Source organism: Sciurus vulgaris, assembly GCF_902686455.1.
Source record: "Sciurus vulgaris genome assembly, chromosome: 8".
Lineage (NCBI taxonomy): Eukaryota > Metazoa > Chordata > Mammalia > Rodentia > Sciuridae > Sciurus > Sciurus vulgaris.
Window position 1 is genome coordinate 142368051 of NC_136468.1, and position 16833 is coordinate 142384883.

The 16833-nt window shown below is 53.6% G+C and overlaps 1 long non-coding RNA gene across 1 annotated transcript; it reads left to right on the forward strand.

The window, feature by feature from the left end:
* The first annotated feature begins 13769 nt into the window (after window positions 1-13769).
* LOC306667944 lies at window positions 13770-16152 on the forward strand. The gene is made up of 3 exons (XR_013765685.1): window positions 13770-14060; window positions 14543-15226; window positions 15511-16152. It is a non-coding gene; the product is annotated as an uncharacterized lncRNA (long non-coding RNA).
* Window positions 16153-16833: the final 681 nt, after the last annotated feature.

Below are 16833 nucleotides of genomic sequence, written 5' to 3' on the forward strand. Positions count from 1 at the left end.
CTGGTTGGTTTGAAAAAAGGCCAAATAATTGACTTCATTCAATTGTCTTCCAATTCCTAGCAACTTCCAGAATAGTGAGTAACACCGTAAGGCCTTTTGGCTTAGACTCTCTCTGCAAACAGCTTCTCTTCCTTTTTCCAAAGAAGAAGGTCCCCCTTGCACTCATTCTCCTTGGAAGACATCGGGAACGTGTGGTCCCCCTGCAAGAATTTCCAAGCAGACAGAGAATTGTCGCTTGGAGGAGATGTGTGAACGTAAAGCCTTCTGAAAGGACCAGAATTCAGTGTATCTACTGGAAAACCTTCTGTGGGGACTGTGTGCACATTTGCATGCATGCTTGTGGCTGTGTGTGTGTGTGTGAGTGTGTGTGCGTGTGTCGGATGGGTGAAGCCACGCAGACATTCACGAGTGGAGCAGAAATACCAGCTGCAGGACTTTGTCAGACGTGAGGCGGGAAACTCAGCCCTCTCCCCTCCGTCCCCTCGGCCAAGCTCCTACTCCTCTGAGCCTCAGTTTCCCCCCCATTAAAATTCCAGCAATTTCGCAGTGCCGCTCCAAGGCCTTCATACGAGAACCCAGGCAGGAAAGAATTCCTGTGTCGCAGCTGCCTGTCAACAGGGTAGCTCAACATTTGGAAGTCCCGATGCCTGGGTGACTTCGGACAATCCTTGTTTACCTCGCAGAGACTTATTTCTTCATCTGTCAAACTGGAAGCCCAGTGACAGAAGAGGTTGATTTTTTTAAGCATTCCTTTCGTTATGAAAATCTGGGGTTCCTTTTCCCACCCTCGAACACAATCTGCTGGGGAAACTCGATGCGTCCGACCATTAGAAACTGACCTGGCTTCCAGGAGAAGCCGCAGGCTCCCAGAGACTCGACCCTTCCTACCCACCCCCCCGACCCTGGAAATGCAGGGCACCTCTCCGTCCAGAAGACCGGACCACAGCCTTCACTGTGTCTACGGACCATCTGCGTCCGACATTGGCTGAACATTTTTCTCAACCCACTGCTTGTTCTTTGCTCAAATTTTAAGTCCAAAGGAAGCTTCATGCTATGACCATCAGGGAGAGACTGGTACCTATTTTCATAAGCAGAAGGTCACGAGCCATATAATAAGTACCCCGTGCAAAGTCACCTGGTAGGCTCTGAGCTATGATGGTGCCCTCTCTTTTCCCTATAAAGGACAGTTTTTCAAGGGACAGGCAGCACTCTGCTGAGACTCCTCTCTTTGACACACCAGGGTGGAAAGAAGACACTCCATCATCCCAAGCTTGTTCTTCCTTGGCCCTCTTTCCCCACGTGGTATCGCGTTGAGAAACATTTGGATTGTTGCAGGGGGCTTCATGGTGTCCCCCAAAAGACAAGTCCTAACAGACCTCCCAATAACTGGGACCCTTGTTTGGAAATAGGGTCTTTACAGATAGAACAGTCCCCGGATGACATCATACCTGCACTGGCGTGGCTCCTAAATACAAAGACAAGACTTCTTCTGGAGAGAGGGCAGGACTTGACACACACGGAGAGAGGCCATGGAAGATGGCGGCAGAGATGGTGTGACTCAGCCACAACCCAGGGGACACCCAGGGCCATCAGAAGCTGGAAGAGGGCGAGGAAGGATTCTGCCAAGGGCGAGGGCGTGTGGCCCAGGTGACACCTTGATTTTCAGTCTTCTGGCCTCCAGGACACGGGAGAGAATAGATTTCTGATGCTCTAAGCCACTCATTTATGGACTTATGTTGTGGAGCCCTGGAGATAAACATGATCACCAGACCTGTTCCCAGTGTGACATTGGTCACCTGGCCAGCAGATCCTTTTCTCCTCTGCAAGTTTCTCCTTCACCAGGAGCCAGGAGCTGCCATTCGAACAACTTGGTCTAGACTCGAGAGCATCTTTGTTCCCCTAGTGCAGAAGGGCCCCTGGCTGTCCTCAGTGGTGGACAAGAAGTGCCCCTGGCTGGAAGACCATTCCGTGTTCTCACTACTGCCCACCTGGATGCTACCGTTCCTGGTCCCCCTCACTTCCCTTCCACAGTCCCATGGGAAACATTCCCAACAGAAAGGAAGGATGAGTATCCATCTTTTGAACCAAAACACAGCTTTTGGTTGCTATTTAAAAAATAGTAGAAGAAAAAGAAACATCACGAATAAACCAAGTTTTGTAATTTTTGTCAAGTTGTAATTCCAGAGTGAATCAATGATTGGAACTTTTCAGCTTAATGAGAGCCAGACTCCTACCTCCTCACCTGTCCCCTCTCTGGCTCACTCTCTTCTTTCCCTTGTACCAAAAGCTGTCTGCTAAACTTCTAAAACACCCCTTTGCCTTTTTGACCCTTCAACTTGTCTGAACTTCAGAAAAAAATTGGGGAAAGGAACAGAGTGACTATATATAAGTCCTGGGCGTGCAGTGGAGGAGGGAGAGAGGGGGCTGTGCCGGGGAGGCAGCTCACCATGAACTTGGGGCCTCGCAGATTCGCTTGGGAAAAGAAAGAAAAAAAAAAAACCCTCCTCTGTTAATGGAATTAGTAAATATTTGTTGCTCTGTTCTAGGCCGGTTGCCCCAGGGGGAATATCTGGAGGAAGGGGGGAAAAGGGCAAATAAAAATAAAAGAACAAGCTACTTTTCGGCTCCTTTTTCCCTCCAAAGACACTAAACAGACAAGTGGGGGAGGATTAGAAAGAGGCCTTGTGTGACTGCTGCGAACAGGAAGTTGCGAGGGGGCTTTGCTGCGGGGAGGGGCGGCGGAGAGGAAGCCGCGGCCTGCTATCTGGTAATGGGAACGCCATTCCTGGCCTAATGAAATGATTGCTGGCCCAGTTCCTTGAGGTATGGAGCAGCCAGCAGAGTCCCTTGGCGGGCCTCCTGGAGCCCAGAGACCCCAGGCGGGGGGCCAGGCCTGAGGGCACAAAGAGCCATCAGGGAGACAGAGAGAGAGAGAGAGAGCCACAGGGACGGAGGGGGACAGGACAGGAGACAGAGAAATGGGACAGGGGAACCAGAAGCAGATGGAGAGGGGAGGACAGAGAGAGACAGAGAGACAGAAGGAGAAGGGGCGGAGGCAGACGGAGGAGGCCGCGAGACCCAGCCTCCATCAGGATGGATGCGCCAGAGAGGTGGACCCCAGCCAGGCTGTGCTGAAAGACAGACGGACAGGAAGAGACCGGGACAGGGAGAGAGGGACTCGGAGAGAAGTGAGGGAATGCAGAGGAGAAGAACAAAGATGTGGGATTGAGGGAGGCCAAGGAGAAGCAGGCGAGGGTACAGAAAGAAGGGGCCGGGGGAAGGAGCCAGGCAGCGGGAGAGACAGGTGCCCAGAGGCGCCAGAGGCAGAAGCAGAAGCGATGGGAGAGGTGGGGGCCCGGAGAGCAAGGCAGGCCCCCTGCAGGAGGGGAAAGGGGTGTCCGGTGATGGTCACATCCAAAGATGGCTAGCGGCAAGGTCAGGAGGACGGAAAGACCCAACCATCCTTCCAGGCTGCCACCATAGTTCTAGAAGATTCTAGGGTCCATCTATGGCGGCCTGGGACATCTTCACCTCCTGGTCCTTGGACCCATCTCCAGAGATGTGAGAAACTCCTCCTTCTCTCAGTGGCAGAGTCTGAGATGGAGGGAGGCGAAGTCCAACGAAGAGGAAGAGGGCAGAGTGGGGACTCCAGTCTGGAGGCTGGGAAGGGAGAAGGCTGGGGTGTTCTGAGCACCTCATCTTGTTCAGGAGGCCAAATGCATGATTCTCGTGACCAGTCATGGGCAGAGTAAGGATTTAATATACCTACCCAAAGCGTAGGGAGAGGACTTCTAAACGAGGAGAGAGGAAAGGTAGGCGGGCAAGATGAGGAGAAGAAGACCCTGTCGACCTAATGCAGGAGAAAAACAGACAAAGAAGACAAGGCGGCAGTCTAGGCAAACTTAAGTGGAGCTCGCCGGCCGGAATACACGCGGAGGCGGCCCCTTTGGAAGATGGCAGCCTGTGTAAGAGTGAAACACATCCTTACCCCGTGCTCTCCCTGCTTGGTGTTTTCCCAGAGGAACTGGAAACCTGCATCCACACGAAAACCTGCCTACGATTGCGATGGACAGCTTGATTCACGACTGCCAAAACGAGAAACCCAGGACAGACATGTCCCTGAGTAGGGGGACGCAGAAATAAATCGTGGCACATCCAGCAGTGGAATAGTATTCAGGGCTACAAAGAAATGAGCTTTGGAGCCATAAAAAGACGTGGAGGGAGCCTAGGTGCATATTGCTAAGTAGAAGAAGCTGATATGGAAAAGGCTAGGTACTGCGAGCATCCAGCTACAGAACATTCTGGAAGAGGCAAAAGTAAAGGAAGGGTATAAAGACCCTGGGTCGCCAGGGGTTGGAGGGAGGTGGAGTGGGTAAGCAGAGTGCCAATTTCTAGGGCCGTGGAAAGACCATCCATGACAGTGTCAGGGGGGCAGGTGACATTCACAGTGCACATGCCCAAAAGCAAGCACAGAATGCACAGCCAAGGTGAACCCTGATGCAGACGGCGGACGTGGGGTGACAATGCTGTGTCCCTGTGGGCTCGCCCGTTGTATCAGGTACCACTCTGACAGGGATGTGGCCAACGGGGAGGCTGGGCACGGACGGGGCCGGGAAGCAGGTGGGAAATCTCTGTGCTCTTCTTTCCATTTGGCTGGGACCCTAAAACTTCTCTAGGAACAAAGTCCTGAAAGACACGTTCATGGAAATCTCAGAAGCAGAAGACGACATAAATCCAAACTAATCCGTAAGCACATTCATCATAGTGGGATTTGAACTCTTCGGTTAAAAGACAGAGACTTGGGGAAAAGAATTTTTTTGATCAATCGTGTGCTTTTTTGGAAGAACACATCAATTAACGGCGATTAAAAACTCAGGAGTAGAAAAAAGATATTCTAAACAAACACCAATGAACAGGAAGCTGGTTTTGTCCTATGGGTATTAGACAAAACAGAGCTCATGGCAAGAGGGGGTCTCGGTTTGCATGCATGCCCAGGCCTCTGTCTAAGGGCAGAACTTCAAGGGCTTCCCAGCCAGGTGGCGCTCAGAACCACCATGAGCTTCGATGAAGCACATTTGGACAAACTTTCTCTGACCCCTGGCTTTGTGGTTTCCCCAGTGATAGTTTGGATCTGCTTGTAAATGTCATGTGTTAAAAGTGTGGTCCCCAGGGTGGCACTTACTGGGAAGGTGTGGGACCTTAAGAGGAGGAGCCTAGTGGGAGGCCTTGGGTCACTAGGGGCAAAGCTTCTCTCCTTTCCTTCCTGACCAGGAAGCGTACTGTTTTGTTCTGCCAGGATGCAACTGTCTCACCAGAGACCAGAAATAAACAGGAACAATCCACCATGAACTGGGACCTCCAAAATTTGAGCCAAAATAAACCTTTCTTCTTTATAAGTTGATTAGCTCAGGTACCTTGTCATAGCAACAGAAAGTTAACCACCCTGGGCTATGAGACCTACTTTTCCATCGTGATGTATCAGAAGGGGTTTACAGGGAAAACCACCTTGTGAAGTGGCAAGTCTCAGAGGAAAGGATTAGACACCGAGGATTGAAGTGGGGGAAACAGGTCTGAAGGGTTTTGTCAGCTTCCTCCTGAATGGCTGGAGTTTTGTTTGTTTGTTTGTTTGTTTTTAATATATGTATGTTTGGTTTTAGGCGTATCCAAAAACAGTCAACAACTAGCACATTAAATCCTCAGGTTCAAAATTTCCCTAGCACTGGAGAAGGCTCATTTAAGCTACAATAAGAGACCATTTACTCCATGTATAATAGATGTGGTGGTTTTCTGGAAACATCACAAAAACTGTTCTTGTTTTAGGGACAGAGAAATAGGAGTGTCAGGGAGGGAGCCAGGACCCAAGGTCACCTGGAACATTGGAGGCAGAAGTGAGGTCAACAGCCAGGTGTCTGAACTGCACTCTGGGTCTCTGGCTCCCTGTCCTGACTTCCACATGACAAATCCTGCCTTTGTGGAATCGGGTGTAGGTGCAGGGGTTAGTGTCTGAAAGGTCATCTCCTAGTTCAGGGCTACCTGCCATCCTCAGGTGAAGCCTCCCCAGATAGGCCAGGTCTTCTTGCCTGCCCCCCACCCATGCCAGAAAAACTAAGATATGAAAGAGTAGGCATCAGAACAGCACAGCCAGAGTTCTGGGTTCAAGACCATGTTCCCTCACTTTGCTTGCTGTGTGACTTGGGCAACTCAGATTCACTCTGAGCTTCTATTATTCCATTTGTGAAGTGGATATACATACCTACTTCACTGAGGATTTTGACATGGTGGACATGAAATAATATATAAAAATCCCATAGCACAAAGCCAGGCACCCTCTTGGTACTCAAAAAATGTAAGCTACTGGGATTTTTCCCTGCCAGGGGAGAGTGTATCAGTCAGCTCTTGCTGTGTAACAAGACAACTCAAAATTTTGAGGCTGAAAAGAACCAACTCTATCACTTCTCATAATTATGGTTTCTCATCATTCTGTGGGTCTAGAATTCAGGCAGGGCACAGCTGGACGGTTCTGCTCCATGTGACATTGTTGGGATTCACTCACTGCCCTCAAGTGGTGGCTAGGTGGGGCTGGATGGTCCAGGAGGCTTCCTCACTTGCCTGGCGCCTTGGTGCACTTCCACGTGGCCGGCTCTTCTCCATGGTCATCACATTGTTCGGTTGTGGCATGAGTTTCTCTAGAGCATGACCTCGGTTTCCAGACTGAAGGCGGGAAGAGCCAGCCCTCTTCAGAATTAGACCTGGAACTGGCATCTCGTCACTTTCTGCTGCGTTCTATTGTCCAGGAAGCCAACTGATCCAAAGGGGCACCCCGCCACTACTTGAGTGGAGCGGCGAGTGTGTTCAAGAGGGAGTCACCCCCGGTGAGTGCCTTGGAGCCACATCCCATAGAGGATCCAGAACTCTCCTGGTCGTCTGCGTGGTCCCACCTACCATGCCACGTGCCCCCAGCTTCTAGCTCTGGGGACAGCCTTTCCGTTCTCCCCTCCCTCACCTTGGTCCGACGCACCTGTCCTCACCCTGCTGGTCCCAGTTCAACCGTCACTGCCTCTAGCAAGCCCTCCAGGTTCGCTCGGCTGACTTGGTGCTTGATATCTGCTTCCCAGGCTCCTGTCCTCTCCCTCTGAAGGTGTAGCACCCTCGTCGATCATTGTAAGTCCTCCAAACGTGGAAGACCGGGAGAGCGGGGACCCTCTCTTCAGGACTCCATTCCCGGATCCTGGTTCAGGGCCTGACGCCATAGAAATCCATCACAGATGTCACTAGCAAGAGTCTTGGCCCTGTGTTCTCGCTTCGCCTTGGTCCCTTCCGCCTGGAATGGGCTGGAGGTGGCAGGTTCCCCGGGAAGTCAATCCTGGGATGAACAGTGTACAGGACCTTTAACGGGGATGGGAGGCAAGGAAAGAATCGGGGTTGGGGGCTGAGGGTGTGGCTCCGTGGCAGATGCTTTCCCATCATGCGCGAGGTCCTGGCTTCTGTCCCTTAACCTCAGGACCCCCCGAAGAGCCAGTCTCAGGGTGAGAGAGACTGAGCTGGGCTGGACCTCAGCCGAGGCCTCAGCCAACCCCGCGGGGACTCTGAAAATGGACCGTAGGTCTGAGCGTGGCCAGGGCCTGGGTTATTTTCCCCCGGTTCACCAGTCTTTGGAGGCTGGTGGTGTTTGGAAGAGGATGTAGCCCTGAGTGAGGGGGGTCACTTCAAAGAGAGCCAGTGCCTGGAGCGGGCTGGGAGCTGAAGGCACTTCTCTGGCCACACGGGTCCAGGGGAAGACGTCCTCTGTCCTGAACTGGACCAGCACATCATGCCGTCCTGACTCTGGCCCGACGTCTCTGGGCCTCCTCTTGTTCTTCAGTGATCAAGTGAAAACCGTGACAGCTTCTTCCCCAACTCCAGAGAAGGACCTGAACTTTAAAAAATGGACCCGGGAGTGCTCCGAAGAGATTAAAATAGGAAGGGGGAGTTGGAAGAATGAGGAGGGGTGCAGGCGTCATGAGCCACCAGGAAGAGAAGGACCTCGGGCTCCTGCGCCGAGCCGCCCAAACAGGCCCGCGGGGTGCGCAGACGGAGAGGCCCCTGAGCACCTGCACCAGGTCAGCCCTTCAGGGAAGGACGTGGCGAGGCTGAGGACAGCCGGAAGCTAGCCTCCGCGGACCTCTGGGGCACTGGCTAGTCTGCCAAGGTTCCCCGGGGAGAAACGTCCCCTGTGCCAACATTTGCATAGACGGGCACCACCGTCTGGCCTGGGAGGGGGCACTGCTGCTCCAGGCAGGGAAACCCCAGGGGTGGCTCAGTACCCACTCGGGTTCCCAGGCTGACTGACCACAGTGGCAGAATCGGCCCTCTTGCTCTCAGACCTACGGATACTTGTCGCTGCTTCTGCTTCCGGGACAATGATGTGGCCGGGGTGCTTTGGTGGATTTTTGTATGACAGTGACATGGTTTCCCGGTCATCAAGATGCCGGTAGCCGTTGGCCACTCCCTGACATGTCTATCCAGGCAGCAAAGAGAAAGAACAGTTTAGATCGTGAGGCAGAGTCTGGGCAGGAGAGGCTGGTAAGAAGCCACCCATGGTGCTCTGTAATGATGGCAGCATGCCCAGGCTGAGACCTATCAGTTAGATTTTCATGAGCACGTACTATGTACCAGGCACTGAGCAAAGTCCTTCATATACCTGGCTTTGTTGGAGTCTCGAGACCATCTTCCCATTTTACTGATAAGAGAGTTGAGGCTTAAATGATCTCCCCAGTGACTTCAAAAGGATTGGAACCCTTGTCTTCAAAGCCTAGGTAAGTTCTTAACCCCTAGCTACGTCTTGTAGCCTGGCTAAGGTCTGTCAGTTGAGTGAATTCTAAAGTGAACTCCGCCCAATCTTGTTTTTCACTGACTGGCCGGGTTAAAGGACAGTAAAATCGTAACCTGGACAGTTAAGGTTGTAGCTGTTTCCTGTTCTTCCTGCGCCCTCTCTCCTCTGCCTCGTCCTCTCTCCCTCCCTCTCTTCTCTGCTCATTTGTTGAAGGGCTGTGTTACGTGAGACGCTGCAGATCCACAGAAGCTGAGGCCACTGCTCCGGTCCTCTCTCTGTCCTCTGGAATCTGCAGTCCTGGGAAAACCAGACACACAGGCAAATGTTTTCAAAGCAGTGAGACCTGTGAAGATGCGGAGATTAAAGAGAGGTCCTCAGGGACACGCAGAGGCAAACTAGGTGCCTGGAAAAGCTTCAGCAAGGAGCCCCCTTGAACTTAGACTCGACCCGGGCAGACAGAGAGCCCACTGGGCTCCAAGAGGGAGGCCAAAGCCCGAGCCCCACAGCAGGTGCACATCTGTGCGGAGGGTCAGGGACTGGCAGGCGGAGAGACCTGGCCTGGGTGGAGGTCTCAGGTGTGAGCGGAAGATGGCAGGGCCCCCGAGGAAGCCCTTCTGACGGGTGACAGGTCGGGGACGCCATAGTCAGGTGGCCAGACGTAGGACGGGGAGCCATGAGCAGTGGTCAGATGGGTTCCTGGCTTGGGGAGACCAGTAGACAGGTGTGTGCCAGCTGAACAGAGGACAGGAACACGCCGTGGAGACTCTGGAGGCAGGGAACCAAGCCAGAGGTGGCTCAGGGGGAGGCGGGTCTTCTGATCCCCAGTCCCTGGCCTCTGAAAAGCTGTATGTGCCAGTGTGTTCGGGAGGGCCTGCTCTGCCCTCTACAAGCAACCTGCCTGTGTGACTCGGTGGGGCCAGGCTGCCCTGGAAGAGGCCATCGAGGGTGGCTTCGGGCTGCCCAGACCACAGGGACGTTTCCAAGTTCCTTGAACACTTCCAGAGACCACCGCCTCCTGCAAGCTGACTTTTCCCAGGCTGTTTTTGTATTTAACCTTCTTTCCTTTGAAGGCCTTCGCTGGGGTCAGCAAACAGGTTTGGGGCCCAGACGGGGGCCGCCCCTTTCTGCTATGAAGCAGCCCTGTGGCTGGTCTGTCCCCAGCAGAGAAGAAAGAGTCTGGCAATGGTCTCTCTCTCTCTCCCGGCCTGAAATAAAAGACAATTTGCCGGGTGTTTTTCTGCTCTCGGTTTCTCCAGCCACACTCTCCAGCAAAGCCCCAGTCTCCATTAATACTATTACTGGGGATGACATTTCCTCCGACCGTCGCTCTCTCTCTCTTTCCTCCTCCTTAATTCCCTAATTTGTCCTAATATGCCCATTGCCTGTGTATCAAGTCATCCGCGAAGCCGCCCCATTTCCAGGTTCCTTCCTCCCCATCAGCCCCGTCTCCGTCTCCCACAGAAATTAGAGGGAGGCGGCTGCAAGCCCACAAGGGCAGGAAATAGAATTAGGGGACGTATTAATTGGGACATCAAGTCGGATTTCATTGCAGACACTTCCTTCCGTCAGCCACTTTGAAGCCCCCTCCGTGGCTGTTTCTCATTAGACGCTGCTCCTGAGTGGTGTTTACGCTTGGTGCAAATACGTCATGCCCCGGCTTTCGGACTGGCAGGTCCAGCTGATTGGTGGGGCCAACAGGAGGAAACAGCCAGCCAAGAGGGTCCCAGGGGTGAAGGGCAGAGGTGGCGCCCAGCAAGGGCCCCAAGGGGAAAGCATGCCCGAGAGGTGGGCCGCGGGCTGAAGAGAGTTGCCCACAGTGCTGGATGTTAAACTTTCCCCTTTGCACGAAGCCCAGAGTCTGCAAGTTCATTTGCAAAACATCCCTTTCTGCTCCTCCTTCTTTCCTGTTCTCCTTGGGCTCTTCCCAGCCGGCCCTGGTGGCACTGCCTGCCAGGCTTCTCGGGTGCCTAAGCCAACACCTTACAAATTGGTGGAAATGAACGTTCCTGCCTGAGCCAGAGAAAGGACCGGGCGGCCTGGCCAGCTCACCCTGCTGGCTGTCTGTTTGGGCAACATCTCCACCTCGGGACCCTCCTGTCCTCTGCCCCTGGCCACCCGGGCCGACCCATCCAGCCACATCCTCGAAGTCCTCCTCCTCTCCGGCCCAGGTGTTTGGCCAGTGCTGATTCAAGGTCGCCAGAACCACTTGTGGAAGCCGCTGGCTGGCCTGCCGGGCCGGCCCCTTGCTGGAGAAGGGAGGGAGGGTGGGGAGCGCCCTGGGTTCCCGGGCTCTGCAGAGGAAGCCCCGCCAGCAGATGCTCCCAGGAGATCCCGCTGGGGGATTTCCTGAGACCCGAGTGTGGTGTGTTCTGTTCCTAACACCCCGACAAGGAACCCCAGGAAGGAACCCTGGGGTCCCGAGGCCGGGTCAGGGCCTTGATGCCGCCGTCCGCTCTTCTGGCCAGTAGATCAGCCCTGCCCGGGCGCCTCCCGGTCCTCCTGAGCACGCAGAAGCAACTGGAGCCCAGACTCAAATTTCTCACTGCACCAGGGACGAAGGCAGGGCTGCTTTGGGTTGCCTGCCTGCCTCTCTGTCCCTCTCTCTGTCCCTCTCTCTGTCCCTCTCTCTCTCTCTCTCAGGCGAGTCTCCTCTCCTCTCTCATCTCTCTCTCTCTCTCTTGCTCTCTTCTTCTCTTTTGATTGTTTTAATTTTGTGTTTAACCCTCCCAGAGATCAAGACGTGGGAAGACAACCGGAAGTACCAGCAGAGCTGCTGAGCCGTCCAGTCTCCTGCAGGGACGAGGGCCAGGGGCTGCGGCATCTCCTCCCTGGGCGCTGTGCTAAGGGATGGGAGGTAGTGGCGCATCCGTTTGTGCTAACTGGAGGGAAAATGCGAGAAATGATCAAGATATGGGGCTCCTCCAGGAACTCACAGCCCTGAAATTGCTGTCATTTCTCTCCCCCTTCTGCTTCTCCTGCCCGCTCCTGCTCCCTTCTCCTCTTCCTTCCTCATGTCAGAGCATCTTCTTCTTCCTCCTCTGTCCTTGCTGCCCACAGTATCCACTCGGACATGTCGCCTTCCACGACGTGGTCAGAGAGAGTCCCTGTCTTGGCTGCACTTCTGTCTCCCTGGGGAAGGAATTTTTGATTGGTCCCCTTGGGCTAGATGACATTCCTGGTCAGATGTGACCAGAGGGATGAGTTGTATTCGAGAGGCGGATCCAGAGCAGCCACCCCTGTGGGGTGTGGAGAGATGATCAAGGCCACCAGGATCTGTTAGAAGACGCCCTGCAATCCTTGAGACACCCATCATGGAAATTGCTTCGTTGTTTCTCTCTTTAGTCATCAAATCTTTGTTGAGTATGTATCAACGTTGGTTCTTTTTTCTTTCATTTATACGTTTATTTACTTAATAATCCTCCAATGAATAAACCGACCGTGTGCTTGAGATTACAAGACTCGAAACACCATAGTGAGTAGTTTACCTATAACTTTCTTCTAGAAAAGCAACTCTGATCATTGCATTGGAAAATGAAAATATACAGGCACCATCCCTCCTCGAGCTAGAGAATAACTTTCCTACTCCCTCCATCCAGAAGAGCTGGAAACACATTATTTTATTTAAGCTGTCTCCTTAGGAAGGAAAAGAAAAAAAAAAAACTAGAAGGTTTCTGTGCTGCAGCATGGCAGGGTCAGCAGGAAGCTCCGAGAGTCCCTTCCTGCTCTGGAGCTAAAGAATGTTAGATCGAGTCTATCCATCAGGCCAGAGACAAAATCATTAACCAATAAGAAACACAGACCCGTCTCTGGCAGACACGAGAGGTTTGCAGCAACTAATAAGGAGGAAGCACATGGAAATGAATCAGGGGTCAGAGCAGAATAATTTCATAAGCTGTCCTCATGGGAGCGTTGATGTGCTCACCTCTCCGCTTCTGAAATGCCTCGGGGACCTGACCCGCACAGCCACATGCGCTTAACAGGCTCCTCAAACAGCCATTGCCTAAGGACCCTGACGTCCCTCTCTGCAGATCTAGACCTGACCCTCTGATGCACAAAGACTGGCCGACACCATTTTCTTCTGCACTTGGGATGAGTGACAGGACGTTCCTTGCTGAGCCTCATGAATGACCCAGAGTCCCCAGGTAGCAATTCATCCATCAGACGTCTGCTGAGGACCTACTGCGTGGCAGGCGCCTTGCTGGGCACTCTGCTGGGACCGAGGAACCGTGGCAGTAGTCCTCAGTCACTTGTCTATGGTTTCAAAGTCCATAAATACACCCCGTGACAAGGCGTCTAGAGAAACCCACAGAGGAGCAGCACGCACCCCCAAACCGTGCACAGTAAGGGGGTGGAGGGTCCCGGGGAGCGATGGGATTTTCAGCAGTGCTGTAGGGAAAAAGAGGCTTCCTCTATGCTTCCCTGTAGGGCTTGATTTTTTCCCATAAATCTACAGTCATGGCAAAGTGACAGGGAGCCTCAGTTCGCATGGCAGCCGACTGGTCCTGTGGAGGAGACGTAACTCTGCCCTCCCTTTGCTGCTCAGCACCGGACGTGGCTCTCTTCCCAGGATGCCTTCCACGTCACAAAAGGCACCTTACAGCTGCCTCTGAACTCTGGAAGCCTTAAAATCGGAGGCAGCAAAGGGCCAGCAGTAGCTGACGGTGTGTCTGCTGCAGGAAACGCCCCTGGCAACTGGGATTGGTCCCTGAATGTCCAGCTTCACTCGGTGGAAGGTCCAGCGGGCAGGAACTATGTTTGCCCCAGTCACGGCTGGTCTGCAGAGCTCTGGGCCCCAGCGCTGGCTCTCGACAGACCGTCTGTGACTACGTGCTGAATGAATGCGTCCACATACATTTGCCTGATTTGATGTTCCCAGCGAGACCGGGTATTGTCACTGCCCATTTTCCCGGTTACGGGACAAGCTGACTTCTCTCCCTTTATAGGCTGAGAGAGAGGCACAGAGAAATGACATGCCACCGTGCTGTGTCTCCATGAGTGCTGTTCCTGTCCTACTGTCCTATTATATCCGTCCTCTGTCAAGAGCCACACGGAAGGCAAAGGTCTTGGCCTCCACAGAAGCCGTGGAAGCAACCGAGCCCGGGCAGGCCTGGGAATCTGATAGACTGGGTTCAAGTCCAGACTCTGCCATCAGGTGACCTTGAGCACACTGATTTCATCACGCTGCCTCTGAGCCCCGTGTGTGAGGCTTCCAAGAGGAATCCCAAGTATGATGCCATGGCGTCAGGAAGTGAGGCTGCCCTTGGGCTTTGGAGACGCGCTATGTCCCCATCAGGAGTGGTACGGAGTGCAGGCAGGCCGGGACGGGCGGCTCTTCCAGAAGGGAGGGGAGATTCTGGGTCACTCCAAGCGCTGGAAGGGCATGCATGGAGTTCAGGGGACATCACCAGGACACCCCACCCCTTCGCAGCCCTGTTCTGCCATCAGAGTTAATAGAAGAGTCCGGCGCGTCCTCACGGCCAGGACGCCAAGGATTTAATCCTCTGTGCGGTGAAGATTGGGTCGCCTCTCTGGCCGAATGACCTCTGCCGGGGAGTATGGACCAGGGAGTGTGGGCACAGATCCCGGCCAGGCCTCATGGTGCTTATAGGAATTTTAGGACTCTGAAGTCATGGTCAGCATCTTCGATCAAGCTTGTTCCTTAGCGTCAGATGTGTTTCAATATATTTTAAATAATGCTGCTCCTCTTTCTTTTATCCTTTGGCTGACTAGGGTACGTGAGGGCGGTTACCTTTATCATTTTATAAGCTACAAGATATTGAAATAGGATCACCGAAGAATGGAAGATGGAACGTGGCCCAGGAGGTATGCACGGTGGCTAATCGCAGTCGTTGACCGGATATGGGTTGTTTCCCTTCAGGGAGAAGGCGTCTGTCTCTGTTTGAACAGGGAAATGCGGCTATTTGGGCATAATGCCTCAAAACATCGGGAAGTGTGCAGATAGTTTTTAAGAGGTCAAGTTGGGCCGGTAAAGGGGTGGACAGCATTGGTCATACCTTGTGCTGGACGGCTTGGCATCTGCTATGAAACGAAGGTGTGTGTCCTCCCCAAATTTGTAGTTTGAAATCCTAACACCTGATGTGATGGTATCAGGAAGTGGTGGCTTTGGGATGTCATTAGGTCACGAGGGTCATGAGACCCCAGAGAGCTCTCTTGCCCTCTTTCTGCCAGATGAGAATATAGAAGCCAGGAGAGGGTCCTCACCGGAACTTAACCATGCTGGCACCTTGATCGTGGACGTCCCAGCTTCCAGAACCACGAGGAACGAGTGGCCGCTGTTCCGTCCACCCCGTCTGTGCCATTGTGTCCTACGTTCATTATTTCCTCCTAGCTGCGTTCGGTCTTAGGTCAGGTTTCCCAGAGGCAGAACCAGAGACGGGAAGCCGTGTAATGAGGGTGTGTTCTCACCCAGTGAGGGAGGAAAGCAAGAGAGGGGTGTCATGGTCTGGGCATGAGGGGTCCCCCAAGCTCCTGTTCATGCAGGAATGTTCAGAGGTGAAATGATTGGATTACGAGAGCGGAGACCTAATCCGTCCATCCTGGGTTGAATGGACTGTCTGGGTGGTAGCGACAGGCAGGTGGGGCATGGCTGGAGGAAGTGGGTAACTGGGGGGCATGCCTGCAAGGGCTGCTCTTCCCGTGGGCCCCTTTCTCCTCTCTCTCTCTCCTGACCTTCCCAGGAGCTGAGCAGCTTTCCTCTGGTGGACGGTGCCGCCATGATGGGCTACCTCACCTTGGGCCTGGAGCAATGGAGTTGGCCTTCTCTGGACTGACACCTTAGATACCATGAACCTTAAGAAACTTCTCCTCCTCCAGGTTGTACTTATTGGATACTTTGATCACAGTGACCCAAAATAGAAAGGGAGAAACAGAAAAGGTGGTCTCTGGGGAGCGTTGGGTGTGTAGACCTGTACCACAGGGCCAGTCCCTCTTCAGGGAGCGAGAGCTCTGGATTAATGAACTAGTCAAAACCTGGCGGCACGTTAGGCCAGGAGCTGGAGAAGGACCTGCCTCCCGCGCACCTCCAGGTGAGACAGCCCCAGAGCCGTCCTCTGGGGGCGACTACAGGTGGGGACGTGAGCAAGGGCTCCTCCAGCAGCCTGGTGAAAGGCTCTCCAGGGTCTGCGGGGGACGATGTTTTAGTCACCTATTGCTGAAAAATAGCTCACTCCCAAACTCAGCCCCTTAAAGCAAGAGTAAATATTTATTTCGCCTCATGATGTTCGCGGGTGGGGGATCTGGGAGCGGCTCAGCAGCGGTTCTGACTCAGCTTTGCTGTCGCCCGAGCGGCGGTCTCCCGTGGAAGCCTGGCTGGGGTGGGCTGTGTGCTTCCACTGTGTGCCTCCCCAGTTTCTCCTGCCACGGGCCTCCCCACATGCAGCTTGAACATCTTGTGACAAGACAGCGGCTTCTCCAAGAGCGAGCAGAAAAGGAGACCAAAGAGGAAGTGCAGGGGCTCCCCTGAGCTGCCTCAGAAGCCACACGCTCTGGCCTTTCCCATAACCAACAGTGAGACAGAGCAGCTCTGGTTCAGAGTGACAGCGACCGAGGTAGCAGCGTGGACACCTGGGGGTAGACATCACGGCTCACGGGTGCCCTCCAGGAGTGTGGTCGCCACACCCGATCTCCATTTCAAGTCCTTACCTGTGACCTCCTCACTGGTGGCCAGGTAATGTCAGATGTCTTCCTTTCTCTACAGGAATCAGGAGGTCCAACCAGGAAACGATCATATGACCTCAGTCCAGCTGGTCACACGCCCTCTCCCGAGAGTCCGCATCCTTATGAATTAACGATGCAAGAAAAAGAAGACTTCCAAGCTGGTTAGCACAGCAGACAGGAGCTGACCAGAAACTTCCTCCACCACAGCCCCGGCTCCGCTCCCCTCCCCGCCGCCTATGGCTTCCATGATTCATTTCCACTTTCCAAACCTAGTTTGCAAAACCTCCTGCCAATTCTGGGAGATGCAGGCTATGCATCGAATAAATTGATTTGTGCTGAAGCCA